The 7,429-nt window shown below is 47.5% G+C and overlaps 1 long non-coding RNA gene across 1 annotated transcript; it reads right to left on the reverse strand.

Moving 5' to 3' along the window:
* Nucleotides 1-217: 217 nt before the first annotated feature.
* LOC146444195 (uncharacterized) lies at nt 218-3,527 on the reverse strand. Its single transcript, XR_014855037.1, has 3 exons — nt 2,615-3,527; nt 884-983; nt 218-391 (listed from the first exon to the last, which is right to left on the reverse strand). It is a non-coding gene; the product is annotated as an uncharacterized LOC146444195 (long non-coding RNA).
* Nucleotides 3,528-7,429: the final 3,902 nt, after the last annotated feature.

Here is a 7,429-nt window from a genome sequence, read left to right on the forward strand (position 1 = left end):
ATTTGCTTTATTTTACCTTTGCCTGAGTTGAACATTGAGATTTCAGCTTCTGGCAAGAAGTTCTGTTTACTGTTCTCATTATTGAATTCTGTATCAACTCAGATTTAATATATTGTTGGGACCTGTGTTAATTCTCTCTTTTCCTGTCCTCAACTGTACAGTAGGAATAAAATAGGTGCAATGGCGGGAAGAACCCAAAAGGAGGAAAAAAGTCTGAGCTACACTGGGTATTGGGAGTTAGAGAAGGTAGTGTGTGTGCATGTTCATGAGAGAGGGGATGGGGAAAGAGTAAGAAAAGAGAATGAAAATCCTACACTCCTGTGTTCCCCATCAATGTGTTCTCACTGCTACCTTGATACAGGCTTTTAGTCACTCGACTCATTCCTCAAAGCTGTAAAGAAATAAACAAATCCCTTTCTCAAGATCAGCAATATTTTTTTCTGTTTAAACATCATTTGGAGAGACAGAGTGACTGCTCATATCTTCATTTCCTTTGTGCTTCAACTGACAGTTATAGTCTCTTTAACCGTCTGCAAGCAAAACACATCACTTTACATTTCCGGAGGGTCTCGTGTCACTGTGATGATGCATGGCATCCTGTTAAGGCCTTCACATTAAACACAGAACTGAAGGCAATCTGAGCTGTATTCCTGGGGTGAATACGAAGATTGAAATACTGAAGATTACTGAAAGCAATGAATCAAAACGACTACAGGCTGGCTGAGCAGAAGAGACATCTCAATAAAAGTGTGCCAGGTCTTCTGCTTTGCATGCTCTGTAGCCATTTACACCATTTCAAAATGGGACACAGTCGTTTCTACTCAGGTATAATAACACTCGGACAGTGTGGCCTCCTGAACTCTGTTCAAAAGAAGATACTCACCATTTGCCCAATTAGAGATATTATTATCCTGTTACATGCCAGGAATGTCAGATTCTATAGATCTATACTGTAGATGTATTTGCTGTACATCTTAAAATTCCTATAGAATTAAGGAAATAAAATGTATTGCACAATGAGCCATTTGACCACATTTCCCTCATTATATGTCCAGTTTAGAATGGATTAAATCTGGCTTTAGATTTACTTGTTTCTGTCCTTTGATCATTAAATGATTTACAAGTTTTATGCACCAGCAGTGTCATCAGTGTTTGACCCCATCTGTTGTCACATTGGCAGAATCAGCCAATATTCTTGTTAAAAACAAGTGATTAATCAAATGTCAGCACAAAGCTTAACAGATTCTTCATAAAAATTCTACACCCTGAAATATCTCATGTAAATTACTCAGTGAATACTTTTAAAGAAAAAGCACTTTTGTGCAAGCTGCATTGATTCATATCTTAAAGAAGAGACACAGGAGAGCCCTAACATTTAGCAGAAAAAGAGTGTGTTAATTCAGCTATATTTAGAAATGAGGAATTTCTAAGGAAAAAAATCTCCCTTCCTGAAGAAAATAGAGCTCATTAATATTGTCTCTCTTTTTTCTTTTTTTTTTTTTTAATTAAGCATTCAGTTCAAATAGGTACAGGAATTTGTATTTGACTCTGACAAATCAGAAAGGACACAAAGACACAAAGGACACAAAAGAGCGTCAGGCATCAGGCATTTAGCAACCTGAAGGATTGTGCACAGCTTGGCATTGATTCTCAGTTTCCTCTGACAAAGTAAGGCCTGTGGCTCTGCATATGTTTGTAGTTAGAGGAGTTTGATTCATGTTTCTCAGGCATACTAGATCTGAAAATACAGGGCAAAACTTCTTTTTTTCTTTTTTTTCTTTTTTTGCGTGAGAAATGGCAAGAGAAAGAAATGGCAAGAGAAATGGCTGGTCTCTTTTGGCTGGTTTGCACCTGAATCACAGAATAGCAGAATCTTTGGTTGGGAAAGATCTCTAAGATTATTGTGTTCAGCCATAAATGCAGCTCTGCCAAGTCCACTAAACCATGTCCCTAAGTGCCACATCTACATGTAGCAGTGCTACATAGTAGCACTTCATTAGTCTAAGGAGAGACAGATTTCCAGGTCCTTTTTCTACTACCTTTAAGACCTAAACCTTGAATTTTTATAGAAGATTTTTAAAAATCTCAGGATTCATCCATTTTCCTAAAGCTCAGTCACTTTGGGCAGTGCCTGTTGATGTGTAAGGCAGTCAGCACTGCTTCTGAAGGCAAATTTAAGTTCCTTACTCGTTATATCACCTTCCCAGCAGTTGTGACTCAGTAGCAGATCATCAGCTTACTGCTTCCTCCTCATCCATGAGCAGAAAAGAGGGAGACATTTCTACTGACATTTCAAACTCAGCCACTCACAGCAGCTAAACAAGTCAGAATTTCTCTCCGACAGCTGTCTTTTCAGCTTCAATGTTTAGATTCTGGATAAAGAGTGATTTGTTCTTCCCTTTCAAAACTCCTCAAAAGCCAATAATATCTAGGTCCAAGAAAATAATTTGGTACAATAGGTGGGTACTGAACCAACATTAGAACATTAGAAGAGTTTCTCTTATGTCATGAATCCCATCTGAAACCAATCTGAAGCGTGTATTTGGGAATAGTCTGAATTCCTACAATCCCTTAGGGCAGGAGGAATAGGGTGTAGTTCAGAGCAGTCACTGACCTGTGCCACACAGTTGTGCTCACAGAGATTGTTCTCAGCTTGACAGAAGGCAGATCCACCTTAAGTGTACTCTGATGCACCCCAGGTGTTCCCTGGCACAGTGAACTCTCTCTCCTACTCCACATCTGTCTTCCCAGGTGGCCATCACCTTCCCAAAGATCATCTTTAACACGAGAACAGATGAAAGCTGGGGTCTGATTGTGTAGGCAGCATGTCATCTATGGGTTATGAAACACAGTTCTTTACTCCAGAAGTTCAAGCTCCTAACTCTAGCCAGAAAACTCTAAGCATGAATTTATATGTGCTTACTCAGGTGTTCATACCGTTCATGGAAGATGTAACTGCCAGGAATACCAGTTACAAGAGGCAACAAAATTAATGAATCACAACATATTTTTCTGTTTTTTCCCCTTTCCACTGCATTTAGACTTTGCTGGTTACATTTTATTTGTAAAAAATAAGCAGTGTGGATCACCATGATATTTCTGCAGTCTTAGCTGTTATATACATGTGAGAATAGGAAATTACAGGGAGCTGAGTCATTTTGCTAAGCAAAATTCATTTGGCTAAGCCACACATCGAGGACAAAATTGCAGCAGTGTTTCACCAGAAGCAGTTTCTCAGCAAAAATGTTACAGGTATGAAATAAATGTTCATTCCTAGTCTCCTGGAAGGAGAGAGATGTTTTCTGGGAGGTAGCACTGATGTAGTTACAGTGCATAACTACTGCCAAGTTAGCAGCTGACCCGGTGTCTCCAACCCTGCTAGGGGGTAGCCTCTGAGTTGATGTTTGCTGATGGACTTTGATATTCTGCTGATGGTCTTAATCTTTTCGGTATCTCGTTGGGGCTACTCCGAGTCTGGTGAAATGTTGAGCTCTTCTGACTCCACCTGGTGGAACAATGTCCTGAAAAGAAACTTAAAACTCTTTTTCTCAGGGCAAGGGCGCACAAAACCTGTGATTAAAATTTTTTTAATTGGTATGTTTTCCAACAATTTGAGGGATTTGGAGGGCTCTTCTTGTGACCTGGAAGAGTTGATGGCTCAGGCGTTGCCCCAACCCAGGTGCCCCTGGCCCTGTGGAACTGCATGAGGTTCTCATGGTGCCACTTCTCCAGCTTGTCCAGGTGCCTGTGGGTGGCCCTGTCCTTCTGTGGTGCCCCTGGGTGCCATTGCTAGAGGCATTGATGAGCCCCGGTGCCCAGGCACAGCCCTGAGGGACACCCCTGCTCCCCGGCCTCCCATGGGATGTGGAGCCACTGCCCACAAGGCCTGGCACGTCCAGCCGGCCAATTCCTCGTGCCCTGGACAGCACAGCCTGCAAAGGCAGGGCTCTGCAGCGCGGGGCTGTCTGTGGGAGCCAAAGCCTCTCAGGGCTCTGGGCACAGCAGGGCCACAAGGCCAGGGCTGCTCTGTGACACTTCCTGTCTGCACTGTGCTGCTGGGGTGCTGGGTGTGGCCCTTTGTGACACAGGCACTTTGTGTCAGGGCCCTTTGTGATGCAGGATGTGGTGATGGACAGAGACCATTGTGACACCAGAGAGCCCCTGGCTAGGGGTATATAAGGGGTGCAGAGCCCTGGGCTGCCCAGTCCCAGAAGAGCAGCGTTCGGAGAAGAAAGCAGCTCTCGGGATCCTTCTGTGATCAACGATCAACGATCAGCGATCACAGAGAGTTTGGAGAAGACGGAAAAGAAGAAGATGGAAAAGCAGAAGAAGAACCCCAACTCCCAGCCTGCCCAGGGGCAGCTGTTGAGCCTACGGAGGAAAGCAAGAGCCAGGGATGAGGTAGAAGTGAGAGGCCAGTGGACAGAGACAACCACAATCTTCGCCCTGCCAAGGGAGACTTCTCTGTCCCACGCCTCCTCCCCCTCCTCCTCCTCCTCCTCCTCGCAGATGAAGGTCAAGCTGCCCCCATTGCACCTTGGAAAGCCAAAGGTTAGCCCCAGAAAGATCAAAGAGCAAAAAGTCCCACAGGTGGAGCTCAGGGAGTTCAGCCAGAGCCAGGCCCTGTCCCTCCTTGGGGACAGGCTGACATCACGGCCACCTCTGCCACGTCAGGCAAGGGTGACACGGCTGCCACCACTGCCCTGCCTGGAGAGGCCCAGGGACACTCAGAGCTGGGGCACAGAGCTGGGCAGGGCAGGGGACAAGGGGCCAAAGCCCTGCAGCCCCTGTCCTCGGCAGCCATACAGCCCTGTGGCCAGGGTGTTCCTGCCCCCACTCGGGGTGGCCCAGGAGGGCACAGCCCGTGTGTCCCCAAGATGGCAGCTGTCACCTCTGCCACCTCTGCCACCCATCCCCTCGGGGGCTGGAGCCATGGAGCTCAGCCTTATGGGCACTGAGCCAGAGTCCAAACAGGAAAATGTCAATGAGCTGTCCCAGGAGGGAACCAGGAGTGACCAGGAGCTGTCCTGCTGTGGTTCATCACTGTCCCAAATGACAGAGGACATCGAGCTCTTTACAGGGGACAGCAAGAGTGACCAAGAGCTGTCCGAAATGCAAGATAACAGCGAGCCTCTTCCAGTGGACAGCACAACTGACGAGGAGCTGTCCCCAGTGGAAGAGATCATTGAGGTCAATCCAGGGGACAGCACCAGTGACCCAGAGCTGTCCCAAGTGGAAGAGACCTTTGAGGTCATTTCAGGAGACAGCCCAAGTGACGAGGAGCTGTCCCAAGTGGAGAAGGAGATTGAACCCTTTCCAGGGGACAGCACAAGTGACGAGGGGCTGTCTGAAGTGGGAGAGGCCATTGATGTTGTTCCAGAGGACAACACGAGTGACCAGGTGCTGTCCGACGTGGTAGAGGCTGTTCCAGATGACAGCACAAGTGATCACGGGCTGTCCAAAGTTGATGACACCATCAAGCTCTTCCCAGGGGATAGCACAAGTGATGAGGAGCTGTCCCCAGTGGAAGATGACATTGAGGTTATTCCAGGGGACAGCACGAGTGACACCAAACTGTCCCAAATTGAAAATGCCATCGATGTCGTGCCAGAGGACAGCACAAGGGATGAGGAGCTGTCCCCAGTGGAGGAAATCAACCACATTCTACAGGACAGCACCAGTGACGAGGAGCTGTCTGAAGTGGGAGAGGCCATTGATGTTGTTCCAGAGGACAGCACAAATGACCATGAGCTGTCCAAAGTCAACGAGGCCATCGACCACTTTCCAGGAGACAGCACAAGTAGTGAGGAGCTTGTTGAGGATGATGATGTCAAAGAGCTCTCCCAATGGGAGCAACATGAGAATGAAGAACTCTCCCATTGGGAACACGATGAGGATGATGAGCTGACAAGGAGGGCCCTTCTTGGTGGTATGGAGAAACATCAAAGCTCATCAGCCGAACTGCTGGGAACAAGGGAAACGTCGAAGAGTCCGAAGGTGCTGGAGTGCAAGTGCTCCGAAGACAATGAAGATGAGGATGAAGATGAGAGCTCCCAAAGACTGTCACTACTGAGACGGGGCAAGGAGAAGGTGAAGGCCCAATGGCAACACCTGCGGGACTCCAAGTCACCTCTCCGTTTCAAGGTTGGGGACAATGTGCTGTCCAAAGAGAAGCAGTGTGGAGCCCAAGAGCTGTCCCAAGGGGAAGGTCCCACCCAGGATAACAACTTGAACAAACCCTTGGGCTGGGTGAATGACGACGACCCCCTGGAGGGAACCAGCTGGGCCTATCCAGGTGCTCCTCTTGGCACACAGAGCCCCACATACACCTGGCTGGCGTCTGATTGCAAGACCAGAATCATTAAGGTGGAGGAAATCTCTGATTCTTCCTCTACTGAGGTGGAAAGGGCAGCAAGTTCTTCTGCCCTCAGTAAGGAGCTGCTATCATTATGGACAGAGAGCTCCCCTGCAGTCCTCTACAATATCCCAGCCAGCAATACAATATCCCAGCCTCCTGGCCCGCAGAGTCCCTCGTACAGCTGGCTGGCAGCTGATTGCCGGACCAGAATTGCTGAGGTGGAGGAGATCTTTGATTCTCCCTCTGATGAGGAAGAAAGGGCAGCAAGTTCTTCTGTCCTCCGTGAGGAGCTGCCATCACAACGGACAGAGAGCTCACATGCTGTCCAACATAATATCCCAGCCAGCAGCCAGGCTGGGCTGCACAGGGAGCATAAGATCTCCAGGGAGACCGTGATCGAGGCTCTGCTGGAGGCTCTCGCTCGAGCACAGGACCAGGAGGAAAGGGATGCCCTGGAACAGGTGATTGCTGCACAAATTGAAGCAGCATTTCCAGCAAAAAGGGAAGAGAGCTCAGTGCCTGCCCAGCACAGCCTCCCCAGCCCCTCGCCTGCCCAACTGCCAGACGAGGACCTTCACGGGCTGCCAGCTGTCCCCAGGAAACATCGCTCCCGCTTCAGGCGGACGCTGTGGACACTGCGCAGGCTCTTCCACTGTTCCTGCCTTGCACCACAGCCAGAGGAGTAGCTCAGGCAGGGCACTGACAGCAGGGATTGCTCCCAGAGCCTCCCTCCTGTGGGACTGCAGCACTCACGGGGCTGCCAAAAACAACGGGAGTTGGGGACAACATACAGGAATAGGAAGATGAGGATGAAGACAAGGAAGAAGAGGAAGAAGAATAATTTAAAAATATATAGAAGAAGAGTAGGAATTAGAATTTTAAAAACACCCAGAAGTAGAAGAAGAGTTATAGGAATAAGAATAGGGATAAGAATGAAAAATACGTAGAAGAAGAAGAGTAGTAATAAGAAGTTTTTTAAAACATAGAAGTAGAAGAAGAGTTATAGGAATACAAATAGGAGTAAGAATTAAAAATACATAGAAGAAGAGTAACAAGAATAAGAATTTGAGT

This window comes from Lichenostomus cassidix, chromosome 1, assembly GCF_008360975.1.
Source record: "Lichenostomus cassidix isolate B80296 chromosome 1, HeHo_3.0, whole genome shotgun sequence".
Taxonomy (NCBI): Eukaryota; Metazoa; Chordata; class Aves; order Passeriformes; family Meliphagidae; genus Lichenostomus; species Lichenostomus cassidix.